Source organism: Eleutherodactylus coqui, unplaced genomic scaffold, assembly GCF_035609145.1.
Source record: "Eleutherodactylus coqui strain aEleCoq1 unplaced genomic scaffold, aEleCoq1.hap1 HAP1_SCAFFOLD_130, whole genome shotgun sequence".
NCBI lineage: Eukaryota > Metazoa > Chordata > Amphibia > Anura > Eleutherodactylidae > Eleutherodactylus > Eleutherodactylus coqui.
In genome coordinates this window covers 201,866-217,225 of record NW_027101831.1, presented here as the reverse complement: position 1 = coordinate 217,225, position 15,360 = coordinate 201,866, and positions in this window count along the sequence as shown.

Sequence of the window (15,360 nt, the reverse complement as noted above, 5' to 3'; positions counted from 1 at the left end):
CGTCTGTGCATGTGCGCCCGATGATTGACATCGGGCGCGTGCACAGAGGGGCTCGAGCCCCGGGAAATTCAAAATTGCTCTGCTCCTGGCTGCCATGTGTAGCCAAGAGCAGAGGGATGTCACCAGGGACATGATCACTGTCATCCAATGGATGACAGTGATCATGTAAAGTAAAAAAAAGTGCAAAAAGTTAAAAAAAAAAAAAAAAAGGGGTAAAAGGTAAAAAAAAAAAAAAGTGCAAAAAGTTAAAAAAAGTTTTAAAAACTTAAAAAAAACCTTGCGTTTCATCTCCCCCCATGGATCATATCCGTGAGGGAGGATGAAATGACGTACCTAAGGCCTGCGGATTTATCCGCGGACCTCACCCCAGCTTCTGCGCACGCACCCTTCGCCAATGTGGCAGGCGCATGCGCAAAAGCCGTGCTTTTTTAAAATCTCCCTGCTCCTGGCTACAAAACTTAGCCGAGAGCCTGGAGATTTCACGGAGAGCCGCGGTGAGCGGTTCCTGATCACGTGTTCGTCGTTATCCGAAGAATAATGGCGATCACGTAAAAGTTAAAAAAAGGGGAGGTTCATCTCCCCTCACCGATGCGATCGGTGAGAGGAGATAAAACTTTTTACCGGAGGCCTCCATATTTGCACCCCGACGCAATCTTCTTCCGTGAACTTTCCCGTATTCTGCGCATGCGACCGCCGGCAAAACACCGCACACATGCGCAGGAGTCGGGGAGCCCAGGAAACTTAATATCTCCTTGCTCTCGGCGACCAACGGTCGCCGAGAGCCTGGAGCAGTGACGGGTGGCCTCGTTGAGCGGTCCCCGGTCACGTGATAAAAAGGTAGCAATCTACCTTTGGCCGGTCTCACATGACCGGATAGGAATTACGGATTCCACATGCGTTTGATTAGCGGTAATACGCAGATCAATCGCATTGGATTACACAATTACGCTCACATTAGCGGGTTGGAATTGTGTAATCCACTCGCAGAAAAGAGAACGCAGCAGGTTCTATTTTACCGCGGATATCAGCAACATAGAGCCCATTGTGCTCCATGGTCGCGGATATACCCGCAGCCCATACGCAACTACGTTGTATACGGGCTGCGGGTACCCGCGTCATCGCTAAGCGACGGTGCGGGAAATACAAACAACAACAACAAAAAAAAAGTACTGCGCATGACCGCCCGTGTAAGTACGCAGTTATGCGCAGTACATTACGCAGCCGTACGCAGGGTCACAGCCGGGCTCACAGCCGGGATCCACCTACGGCTGCGTAAGCCCGGCGTTATTCAGACCGCTACCTGTAATACGCAATTTACAAGAAGCCCCGGGAACACTCGCCTTCCTGCAGTTCCAGGAGCACCTTGTTGAGCGCCTTCTGTGTGAGACCGCCGCACCTCGTCAAGCTTACGGAGACTCACGGAACGCCACTTTTTACACCCCATCCCCGCCACTGAGGTCAAAAAATGACCCCCAAAAAGCATGAGAGGAGGGGGGATACCAGATTTTATTGCCCTATGTGCCCATCCCAACCAGCCTCCATAATTACCCGTCTTTGGAAATACCACACAGTTCACATTATTACTTTTATCTAAGATTTGGGGAACGCCGAAAAGGGCGTGGAGGGGGGGGGGGATTTTTAGGGAGTCAATTTTTATTCCGTACAAATGAGCAATGGGGCCTGGAATGTATTCAGTTGTGCCCTGCAATCCAACGGGTGTTCCCTCCATTACAGGCCTTGCCATGTTTCCTGTAAGTAGATTAGGGCCACAATGGGTATGTTTTTGAACACGGGACAAACGGGGGTATCCATTTTGGGGTGAAGGTCTTCATTCCTATGTACACTGTACAAAAAAAACCTGTTTTTAAATTGACAAAATTGCCAAAAAAATGAAAATCATAATTTTTTCCTTCTGCTTTGCTGAAATTTATTCAAATACTGTGGGGTCAAAATACGCAATACACTCCTAGATGAATTCGTTAAGGGGTCTAGTTTTTAAAATGGGGTCATTTGTGGGGGTTCTTTATCGTTTTGGACGCTCAATGGCTCTATAAGTGGGCAATGGGGCCTGGAATTTATTCCGTTGTACCCTAAAATCCAACGGGTGCTCCTTCCATTATAGGCCTAGCCATGCGTCCTTTAAGTAGATTAGGGCCACAAGGGGTATGGTTCTGAACACGGGACAAACAGGGGTATCAATTTTGGGGTGAAAGTCTTCATTCCTATGTGTGCTGTACAAAAAAACAGTTTTTAAATTGATACAACTGCCAAAAAAATGAAAATTGTAATTTTTTTCCTACTGCTTTGCTTAGATTTATTCAAAAATTGTAGGGTAAAAATACACAGTACACCCCTAGATAAATTCGTTAGGGGGTCTAGTTTTCAAAATGGGATCATTTGTGGGGGTTCTCTGTCGTTTTGGCAGCTCAAGGGCTCTACAAGTGGGCAATGGGGCCTAAATCACCTTCATGCTAAATTTCTATTCTGAAAGCCACCGACTACTCCTTTCATTTTGGGCCCCGTTGTGCATCCAGACATAAGATTAGAGCCACAATGGGTATGTCTCTGAACACGGGAGAAACAGGGGTATCCATTTTGGGGTGAAAGGCTTCATTCATGTGTGTGCTGTACCAAAAAAGCAGTTTTTAAAACGACAGAATTGCCAAAAAAACGAAAATCACAATTTTTTCCTTTTGCTTTGCTTCAATTCATTCAAAAACTGTGGGAACAAAATGGTCAGTACACCCCTAGATAAATTCGTTAAGGGGTCTAGTTTTCAAAATAGGGTCACTTGTGGGCGTTCTCTTTGATTTTGGCCGCTCAAGAGCTCTACAAATGTGCTATGGGGCCTAAAACGCCTTCAAGGAAAATCTATGTTCTGAAAGCCACCGACTACTCCTTTCGTTTTGGGCCCCATTGTGCATCCAGACATGAGATTAGGGCCACAATGGGTATGTCTCTGAACACGGGAGAAACAGGGGTATCCATTTTGGGGTGAAAGGCTTCATTCATGCGTGTGCTGTACAAAAAAAGCTGTTTTTAAAATGACAGAATTGACAAAAAAATGAAAATCACAATTTTTTCCTTTTGCTTGGCTTGAATTCATTCAAAAACTGTGGGGTCAAAATGGTCAGTACACCCCTAGATAAATTCGTTAAGGGGTCTAGTTTTCAAAATGGGGTCACTTGTGGGGGTTCTCTTTGGTTTTGGCCACTCAAGAGCTCTACAAAAGTGCTATGGGGCCTAAAACGCCTTCAAGCAAAATTTATGTTCTGAAAGACACCGACTACTCCTTTCATTTTGGCTCCCGTTATGCATCCAGACATGAGATTAGGGCCACAATGGGTATGTCTCTGAACACGGGAGAAACGGGGGTATCCATTTTGGTGTGTAAATCCTCATTTTCATGGGCTCTATAGGAAAAAAATATGTCTTTAAAATGACATATTTGCAAAAATATGACATTTTATTTTTTCTCCCCTAAATTGAACTAATTCCTGAAAAAAACTGGTGGGGTCAAAATACTCATGACCCCCCTCAGTGAATACACTAAGGAGTGTAGTTTTTAAAATGGGGTCATTTGTGGGTGTATCTATTATTCTGACACTTATGAGCCTTTGCAAACTTGCCTTGGTGCAGGAAAACAAAGTGCTCCTCAAAATGCTGAAAAGTAATGTTAAATGTGTACGTCCTCTAAATGGTAAAAAAAAACACAAAAGTTTTTCAAGTGTGCATTCAGAATAAAGTAAACAGATGGAAATACATATCTTATCAAAAATTTGTACAGTATGTTTGGACATATTTGAGATATTACGGTTGTAAATGTGAAAAAATGACAATTTTTTCAAAATTTTTCCAATATTGGTACTTTTAATAAATATACACAAATTATATCGGTCTATTTTTACAATCTAAATGAAGTACAACATGTGGCGAAAAAACAATGTCAGAATCACTGGGATATGTAAAGCCTTTACGGAGTTATGCCACGTTGAACGACGCATGTCAGATTTCCAAAATTTGGCTCCACCACTAAGGCGCAAACAGGCTTCGTCACTAAGGGGTTAAATATAACAACTCAGTGAGATCTATTTTCCCTGATTTTTCGGCGGATCTGCAGAAACAAAGAGCCACCTTCGTGGAAATAAAAAAGAGATTCAAGGATAGAGGCATTCCATACTCTATGGCATACCCGTCCCGTTTACGGATTGCAGCAAATGATAAAGTGATCTTTCTACATTCCCCTACTGAAGCCACGGAGTGGCTCCGTATGCACCTTGCGTCATCCGACGTTGCATAGTCCCGAGCTCTGATCTATGCAATGTAAATTCTGCAAAGAACATTTGGGCCCATGATCCATTGGCCTATGGTTGATACTGTATATGGCTGGGATGAAGAGATATGTCACCTAGCCTTTACGCTGTCCCGGATTGTGGGCTCGTCCCCGGGTAGCCACCGCTGCGGCAATAGCCTGAAGCCATGCTTAAAGGGAAAAAAAATTTTTATCACATAAACCAATCCCCGATAGGCCATTGGAATGTCCCCCACTCACAACAACTGCTACTTTCAAAATAGATTGTAGCTTACTCTGCGACACATTATTGTTAAGCGGGATGTCAATTCTTAGTTGTTTAAGCTGTTACAGTTTCTTTTAAGTTACAAGTAGGTCTGTGCTTATATCCTTCTTTCTAATATGGGTAATATGCTCCCCTACTTGGAAAACCCGACTGTGCTATATGTCATTATGTCTCCCAATGTCGCTGTCATGTCTTAGTTGGAACATGTGAGGCCTGGGCACCGCTAATAAGCGTAAAGCAGTTTTGTCTTATACTAAGCAATTTAATCCCCAGATTGTGGGTTTGCAAGAGACTCACCTCACTATAGATAAAGCAGATACCCTTAAAAAAACGTGGGTACAGTGGACATGTCACTTCTTTCATACTTCTTTCTCCAGATGAGTCTCACTCCTTATTCACAAATCATTAAGATGGAACCCCATAAATGTCAGAAGGGACCCTGAGGGCAGATTCGTATTTGTATACGCAGAAATTGATTCTAAACCCTATGTCATTTTATGGTCCCGGCGGCAGCATTGCACCACATGCTAGGGGCACGCGATGCGAGGTCTCCCATTAAAATCAATGTCAGAAACTCCTGTCCGTCACGGCGGAGGTTTCCTGCATCCTTGAAGTGATACGAGGCTGTTCTCACGTGACAACGCCTCACATCCTCAGGGATTTGACATAGCGGAGAGTGTGATATAGGGGTGGGATTCATGGCCCCATATTGCGCTCGCCCTTTTTGTGAAGTTAGCCTAAGTGAGTAAAATGCTTCTCAGGTTGCTGCCCACCCAACAGGTGGCAATTGTTTTTTTTTTCACCAGAGGGCAGCAACCTCCTCCTTCTGGGGTCCTACAAACTGCTGCCTCACGGTAGGGGCCCCGCTGCTAGTGCGTGCAAGAATGTTTAACGTAAAGAGAGTATTAAAGGCCCACTCCAGTGAATTCATTTCTCATTCATTATGTAACTAGCCCCCCGCCACCCCACCCCCAGTATATATTGTTTAAAGTGCACATTAATCACACCAGATCTGTACCTTCTCATATGTATGAGTGTATATATGTATTCCTCTCCACATCTATTTCATTAAGCCTGAGTAGGTTTGAAAGCTCGCTAGAACATCATGTCTTTTTGTTAGCCATTAAAAGGTATCATATCTCCAAGATTACATGGTTTTCTTGCTGGGAACAATCACATTTTGCTCTGCTGGCTAACACCGTACCAAACCTTTTTTTGTTCCTCCTATTACAGTGACTGATGATGATCACACGGCTCCTGTCAAAAAAAGCAGGCGGACTATAGGTAGTATTAACGCACGAGAATCCCGCTAGTAAAAACAAAACCTGAAAAAACACGTCCATCCGAAGATGTCCTCGCTGCGTATCTCATGCATCAATAGAGGACATGCTGCGTCTTTTATCATGTGTGCCTGAATGGCGCAGTGTAAATGGGCTTTTAGTACTGTGTATTACACATGTAAAAAACAAGTGTAAATCACTTACATTTTATTAAATATTAAAATAATAAAAAGGTAATAAAAGTTTAAAAAAAAAAAAACCTTTTACCAGATGTATAATAAAAAAAATCTACATAAAAAGACAAAAATCTATTTGGTATTGCTAAAAAATAAATGAGGCCCCACAGAACTATGTCGATGGAAAAATAAAAAAAAGGTATGGCTGTCAGAAGATTGCGGAAGAAAATAATTTTAAAAAATAAAATATCTTTGGAAAAAAAAGTGGTAAAGCAAAAAATAAAAATAATTTTTTATGTTAGTAATCGTACTGACCCATAGAATATAGTTCTCACGTCATTTTTGCTGCACTGTGTACGCCGCAGAAACAAGATGCACCAAAAGATGGCAGAATTTACACTCAATATCTGACCACCTTTGCAAAATGGCGATCGAGCCACAAAACAGAAAAAGGTTGAATATGTGGCATGCGCCAAAATGTGTCACCTTTTTACACCAGAAACCCGGCAAACATCAGTTAATACATTTCCCCTACAACATCCTGATAAAGTAGTGTAGAAGGAGGCCAGACTAACGAGAGAAGTTCTAATTACTGTAACAACTATAAGGGCGCAGTCAGACAAGCAAATTTTTCACGCATGTAAAAAAAATAAAAGCACATGGCATGTAGAAAATAATCACGTGACCGGGTGTATTTTCACTCGCGTCCTATCTTTTGTAGGTGCGCATTTTAAAGAATTCTAAAAAACGGACATGTGACCGCTTTCATTAGAAAGCATTGGTTCTAATAGATTCGTTTCGGAAACGCGCCTATACATGCAGGAAAACTTTGCTGGTGTGACTGAGCCCTAAAGCATGTGGAATGTCCTCTTACACAATGTAACTACATGACCAGCTACCTTGGCCAAATAGGAATTCATCCACTTGGTAAATGTTCTCTTGAACGGCTTCTTGCTCATCTGAAAAAGAAAGATTAGAATTACGATAGGATATTGGGCATTGTGGCATTATGGGGCCAATGCTACGGCTTAGGCACAATGCCCACGGACGGAAATTCTGCAGCGGGATTGGCACGCTATCATAGGATTGCGTTAGTTTATGCACTCTAAGGGCGCCTACCCACTGGCGTTGCTGATTTTCGTGCGTGAAAAACGCAGCGTTTTTCGCGGCGTTTTTCGTTAATTTCCATTGACAATCATGGGTGCATTAAGGGGGTTGTCTCACGCCGAAACGGGTTTTTTTTTAATTCAATAGGCCCCCCGTTCGGCGCGAGACAAACCCAAGGGATGGGTTTAAAAAAAAAAAAAGTTTATTACTTACCCGAATCCCCGCGCTCGCGGCGACTTCTTTCTTCCTTTACCAAGATGGCCGCCGGGATCTTCACCCACGATGCACCGCGGGTCTTCTCCCATGGTGCATCGTGGGCTCTGTGCGGTCCATTGCTGATTCCAGCCTTCTGATTGGCTGGAATCGGCACACGTGACGGGGCGGAGCTACGAGGACCAGCTCTCCGGCACGAGCGGCCCCATTCACCAGGGAGAAGACCGGACTGCGCAAGCGCGTCTAAAAACGCCAGAAGACAGCGAATTTAGACGGATCCATGGCAACGGGGACGCTAGCAACGGAGCAGGTAAGTGAATAACTTCTGTATGGCTCATAATTAATGCACGATGTATATTACAAAGTGCATTAATATGGCCATACAGAAGTGCTGAACCCCACTTGATTTCACGAGACAACCCCTTTAAGAGAAAAATAAGGAGACATATGCAACTGACAGTTCCTATGTGAAAAATTGCAACGCAACGAAAAAAAAACAACAAATGGACAAGAACACATTCTATGCTAATTGCTCTTCAGAAAAAACGCAAAACGCAATTTAGCATCGCAGGAAAAAAAAAAAAATAAAATAAAAATCGCCAGTGGGTAGGCGCCCTAATGCTGGCTTATGATAAATCGCAGCATGTCCTAATTCTGTGCGGCCCCACGCTGGATGGGTAAGTATGAGACTCTATATGAATACACATATATTATATATATTCTAAACACACACATTTTATATAAATATACAAGGGCAACATCACACGGGCTTATGCACAACTACGATCGCCGGTACGGAGCATAGTTGCGCATTAATGGAGGGTTTTTCCCCCTTCTCGGCCCGTTCAAACTCCATGCCATTGTGCAGAAGGCTGAAAATAATTGGGGGAAGATAGGTGCGACGTAGTATTCACTCCCGAGAAAAGAGCTGAAATCAATTGTCTCGTGATTATCACGGCCGCTTAAAGGAACAAAATCATGTGCATGTGTTCAAACCCCTAGTAATACAGTATGCTAGGCTGAAGAATGACACCAGGGGTGCGGATTTTGACTGTTTTTGGTTGCAAAAATGCTGCATAATTAGCAGCAGAAATTTCTACCGTGGACAGTCTGCAGCACTTCTGCCACCTGTAAGCATACAGTAAGTCAGCTTGAGGTATGCTGCCACATACAGAGTGGCGTCAGTAGTAATAGTATCCCCCAGAGTGGCTTCACTAGTAATGGGGACCCCACCCCCACAGAGGCCTTGGTAGTAATAGTGTCCCCCCATATACTTACCCTTCTCCTGGTCTACAGAGCTCTCTCTTCTCGGCGCTGCTGCAGGCAGAAGTGTGTGCACCCAAAGCAACATCTCCTCCCTTCTCCTCTCCTCCTGTGGAACAAATGAGGATCGGTCAGGGGAGAAGGATCCTGGATGCACACACTGCCGTCCGCAGCGCCACTGACTGATTACAAGCCAGGGAGCTTGGACCCTAGGAAAGGCAGGACACAGGGTCCCAAAGTGGGACTGTCCTGCCTAAATTGGGACGTCTGGTCACCTTATATAAGGGCTTAAACAGATGAGTGCGATATGTAGAGAATAGAACCCATTGATTGCAAACGGGCTCATTGCGGCTGTATTTGCCCTATCTTGTGCGTGTTTGTGCACCATAGAGTCCCACGTGAGGTGGGCAAGCGCGCACATCTGCCTACGCGGGTATGCACTAAGTGCAGTGCAGATCTGCAATCATCCACGTTAGGCAAATTAGCTTTTTAAATCAGGGTGCGGTGATTCCACTGCTTGTGTGAACGAATGGAGCCTGCGGACATACACTCCATATTTGCACAGACGTGAATGTTAAATACACTCGTTCACTGCACAAAAAATGTGCAGGAGTGAGCGTGTTACGTTACACGCTCGTCTGTCGTTGCCCTAAACCTGACTATATCTTGCACACAACCTCTTATTCTCCCAGACTTTAGATTGCACTCACAAGCTTGTCTAATAAAATAGTCTTTATTGTCTCAGTGTAAATAAAAAGTCCTATAATACCGTATTACTGCGCCAATTTGCAACCCCCAACAATAACTCACACAGCAACCGTAGATTTATAACATCCTCCTAACATTTCTGTATGACCCCTTTCTATCATTTGACACCTCAGCATTAATCCCCATTGTGGATAAATCCATCTATGACCTCCATAGAAGCATCTCCGCCCGCTACACCCAGATCTGCACTGGCGAGGGCGCTGCCCGCTGTAACATATGGAGATACACATCATGTATCTGGATGATGGACACTTATTAAATGACCTCTCACAAGACTTTATTATTCCTCTCATTAGTACAATTTATGTTTTTTCCTCCGCCGGGTTCATTTCAATTTCCAATCAACCGTAAGTTTTATAAAACTCCAACAGTTTCTGATGAACTATGGGCACCACTGCCAACCCAGACATCAAGTGCCATCCCAGCCCATCTACTAATAATGTGGCACTGGAAGAACCAGCTATGATTTTCTCCATTTCCCTGGGCACTAGACCATCACTCATGGTGGCCACATCACAGTGTATATGGCAGAGCAGGGTACTGGCAGGCAAAGTACTGGCAAGCCTGGTACTGGCGGCTTCACTGACCTTTGACCTCCAATCGGCCAACTGCCATTTCCTTTCAACTGACGACGGCAGCGGTTGGATCGAAGATTACAGGACTGAGAAAAATGGAGTCCAATGGACAAAAAGGAGACGTCGAAAAGCGCAAAAGAGAAGACGAGAGCGTGAGCGGACTCACAGCTATAAAGAGGAGGAGGAGTGGAGAGGATGAGGAGCCAAGACCAGGCACCAGCCAGGACCTTCTACCATCAGACCGCGGATTTGACATCAAGCGCTTCACCGCCCTTCAGATCTTGGGCAGAGGAAGCTTCAGCGAGGTAAGTTATATGACTGTTATTTTCTGGGAATGGCGCAGTGACGGCTCCTCCACATATCAGTATTTTGCTCCCTTCTTTTTACGGTTTTTGCTGCGCAAAATTAATAGTTTGCTCAAATTATAGCACAGCTCATTACAGACACAATGATACCACATGTGGGGGGTTTCTTAATTTTTTTTTTCATACAAATAGGGGAAAATGAGCAAAAAAAGGCTTTTTAAAATGTACTTATTTAATTTTGCTTTTTGACACTGTTTATGTCCCTGAAGGGGACCTGATCCATAGCAGCTATGATTACTATTACAACCTTATCGATTGTAAAAACAATCATAGGCAACAGTAAAGCAAGACGCCTCTATCTAGCATCCTGCCACCCATCGCAACCCATCGGCCCTCCGCGATTACATCGCAAGGGTCCAATGACATCACAAGGAAAGCGCCCTTCCTCTGTGAATCCTTTAATTTGCTGTGATCTACATAGATCGTGGTATGTAAGGAGTTAACAGCAGGGGTCACTGTCCTTCTGCACCCCGGCTGTCACAGCAGGAGGCCGGCTATCAGAAACAGTCAATGGGAAACCTCGCATCACACGCCATACAATCTGTTTTCCTGTCCCATTGAAAACAATAGACAATGGATTTTGAGGAACATGCAAAGAAAACATGCTGCAATTTTTTTTCCTTGCACCAAGATGCGGTGCGGGACAAAAAGAGAAAAACGCTCATGTATATGACTCCATTCAAAAGAACGGGGTTCTAATTTGCACAATCTTCTTGGCCATGTGAAAGCGCCTAGTGATAAATCCACCATGTGATAAATATATATGATTTTCCCTTCTGGCCGCTGTCAGTGATAATTTCTTATCTGCTTTCTTAAGGTGGTCCTGGCATCTTTTCCTGGAAGGAACACCTTCATGGCCATCAAGGTTGTTGACAGAGGAAAGAGCAAGGCAGACGTCATAAGGAGAGAGCGGCGGATACTCCTGAAGGCCCAAGACTGCCCCTTCATCTACCATCTGTATGCCGCACAGCAGTCTGCAGACCGGGCCTACTTCATCACGGAGTATCTGTCCGGAGGAAGCCTGGCGGCGATGATCAGGATGTGCGGCAGCTTGGACATCAACCATGTCAGGTGAGTAAATGACTAATCAGGAGACGGGGGGATACTGAGGGCGACATGACAGATATAGAAGAGTGGAGGGCGTACAGGTGACACTATGATGGTGACATGACGTCGGGGACTTATTTCATGTCATTGATACTACACTCTTTTCTCAGATTCTACACAGCGGAGATTGCATGCGGCCTCCAGTTCCTGCACCGACGCTACATCATCCATCGGTAAGCACAACTTTCCCACATCTCCCTGTTTCCCTGGTGAAGATAATGTACCCAGCTTTCCCAGAGTCCTGAATTAGGACTGGTTAAGCTGTGGTACATTATTTCTCTACTACATTATTACTGCATCACTCAACAGATTAACCTTTTTACTTTTCTTCATTGTAGTGACATAAAGCCGGCGAACATCATGCTGGACGGAGATGGACACATCCGCCTGATTGACCTGGGGCTGGCCCAAGACGGCGTCGTCCCGTCTAAGAAGATCAGCGGAGTGACAGGCACTTATAGATTCATGGCCCCAGAGGTGCTTCGTGAGAAGGACTACGACGCAGCAGTCGACTGGTGGGGCCTGGGGATTGTCGTATCCTGGATGGCGACAGGACAGTCCCCCTTCTACCACGGCTCCTCCAGGAGAAAGATCATCAAGTCCATCACCAGAAAGAAGCCAAAATTCCCATCTTGGCTAGATGCTGACGTAAAGCATCTTCTGAAGAGACTGCTGCGGAAGAAGCCAAAGAAGAGGCTGGGTGTCCACAAGAATATCAGAGGTCACCGATTCTTCAACACCGTGAATTGGGAGGAGCTGGAGATGAAAAGAGCAGAGCCGCCATTCAAACCCTTCAGCAGAGTTCCCAGGAATCGAGACCTGCCGTGGCCGGAGGGTGGTACACCCCTTCACCCTGTGGACGGATTCTCGTACACTTCACCAAGCTGGACCCGGTAAGATCTTCCTCCTCTAGGGCTGATGTTCTTCAGGCAGACCTCTGTGTTGATTATCATTGTTCCTCTGGTGTCAGACAGCTCAGGAGGTCATATAATAACATTATTATTGCTCCTGTAAATACCATGTCTCTACTTCTTCTTAGGATGACGAGAAGAATCCGATTGTGAAGGAAGCCGCGACCATCGGGTAAGTATCCTCTATACACACTCACACATACATATCTGTACACCTATACACACAGGACACCTACAATCATATCCATACACTGTAGCAAAACTTCACATACCGTAGAAAGCTTAATACATAAACCATTTCCTCTAACATAGCAAAGGACTTTGGGGAAAATATATTAAGACCAGCAATATGGCCTCTATTATGGCTTCCACAATCACAAAACTCCCAATACCTCATAGTAAAGACACAGTTGCAGAAAATAACTTTTTTATATCAGATCCCAATCAGATCCTGATACAAGTCATCATGTTACAGTAGTTCACTGGTTTATATCCACAACTGGTAACACTGACAATTCCTTCTTATGTCTTGTAGGCTCGGCCCACGACAACTGTCTGCTGAACACACGACTCTGCTGCTGTAGAAGACCCCGGCTTACCAACAACATCCTCTCTCCACCAACTGCATCCTGCGTATTACCATCATGCTACCCCGACCTTGGCATCCTTCGGCTGGCATCGAACATCATCCTCTCCTGAAGACCCTCTACGCCCCCAGGAGCGGCCTGTGCTTGATTGGTAACTGGCGAGTTCAGGAACAATAGCCCGAGTGACTATTATCCCTGAACTCCTGGTTACTAGTAAGACCTCGGCACAGGCCAGGTAAGCAGCACGCACCACATACATGAAGGTTAGACACTAGTGTAGACACTAACACATACATAGACACAAATATACACACAGATAGGTGTAGATGTCGGCTTTGATCTTGGGACTTGCTCTGATCGCCATATTTGGGGTCAGGAAGGAATTTTTCCAACTTGAGGACAATTGGCTCATACCTCAAGGAGGTTTTTGCCTTCCTCTGGATCAACTCACAGCCTTAAATAGGGTTAGGTCTTATTTATAAGGAATCAGCCACATAAATAACATAATATAAACATAAAGAAACACAATCTTTAGCTGACATCACATACACCAGGGAGGTGAGCGGCTGGCGTTTGATCCTGAGATTTATTCTGGTCGCCATATTTGGGGTCAGGAAGGAATTTTTCCCCCTTAAAACAGGATAATTGGCTCTTTCCTCAAGGGGGTTTTCGCCTTCCTCTGGACCAACACAGTCTATAAACAGGTTTAGTTCAATACACTTTAGATTCCCCACAAACAATAAATGGTAAGAGATTTATTTAGATTTCTGACAACAAGAATACATTCTAATAAGTCAGGTCAGATGTCGGCTTTGATCCTGGGACTTGTTCTGATCGCCATATTTGGGGTCAGGAAGGAATTTTTCCCCTTTATACAAGGATAATTGGCTTCTTCCTATCAAAGGGTTTTCGCCTTCCTCTCGATCAATAGCCTCAAAATACCTCATAATAAAATCTACCATTTCCTACAGCTAGAAATAAAATGTTCTTTCTCCCTCCATAAACCTTTGTGTCGGTGTCTTTATTTCTATTGGATGTCTTAGGCCTCATGCCCACAGCCGTGGCGGACTCCGCTAGTGGAATATTGCAACGGAGTCCACCACGGCGCCCCGGAAAACCCTAACACTCAGCTTCCGGTTCCGCCATGCTGTTACCGTCCTTCGAGCCGGTGCGCATACGCAGTACAGTGCATGATGCGCCGGCAGTGCCAGATGATGCAGGTAGGCACGCGTTTTTACGCGATACTTCCGAAGGATAGCATGACGGCTATGTCAATGGAAGCCGGCCACGCATATTCCCATGGCAAATAGAGCATGCCACCGTTTGTTGCACGCTGCGGAATTCTGCAGCGTGAACATTTAGCTGTTAGGTTCAATAGAACCGAATAGCTCCGGGGTAACGCCGCGGATTTCCGCCGCGTAAAACGTGGCAGAAATTCGGCAATGGGCATTAGCCCTTATTTAATGTTCTCTCAGACAAAAATGAGCGATAATCGCTACATGTAAACGCAGACATTGTGTACTTTTAATTTGATCGATGGATTTTAGCTAAACTTAAAATTCATCATGCAGCCGCTGAAAGACTGAGCAAAAATACTCAGTTTGAACGTATTTTACTCATCCTTCAATAGACTGCAGGATGTTCTCCCTGTGGTATGTTTACACTAGCCAGGAGGAGAATAATGGAATGTGCAGGCAGCTGTTTGCACAGCTTGGAGTGTATTTAAACACACACTGGTCTCTGCAAACAACTTCTAGAGGTTCTTTTACATGCAAATGAAGCTGATAAAGTGTTAATGTCCATTAACACTTTATACAAATAGATTGCTAAATCTTTCAATGTTTCAGTCCTTTGAAAGATTACCTTTGCACATAAAAGGGCCTGTAGTTATGCCCCTTCAACCTTCAGGGCTCAGACAGACAGACATTTTTTACATGCGTATATTCGCGCATAAAAAAAAAACATGTGACCACATCCATTGACACCCATATGTTCTTTTGTACGTGTCAATTTTATGCACATGTAAATATCGGACATGTGACCGCTACCATTGAAAAGCATTGGTTCTATATAGATGCGGATCGCAAACGCCAAAAACATTCTCAGCAAAAAACACCCGTCTGCCTGAGCCCTCAGATCACATCTGTCTTTTTGAGTTCTAAGGAGAATTGATGGATCATCAAGAGTGCATGTACCACAGGGACACCACTTAGGCTGGGTTCACACAGGGCGGATTTACAGCGAAATTTCCCTGCAGAATTTCGCTGTGGCCGCTAATACCAAAATTAGCCAGGCATGTGGACGAGACTTGTCAAAAATCTCATCCACACGGGGCGGACAATCTGTTGCGGCAAAACCAGCATTAGCTGGCGCTACGGCGCCGTTTCCTTGGATGCAGCATATCAATTCTTTTTTTCGCTGCGGCCTTGAT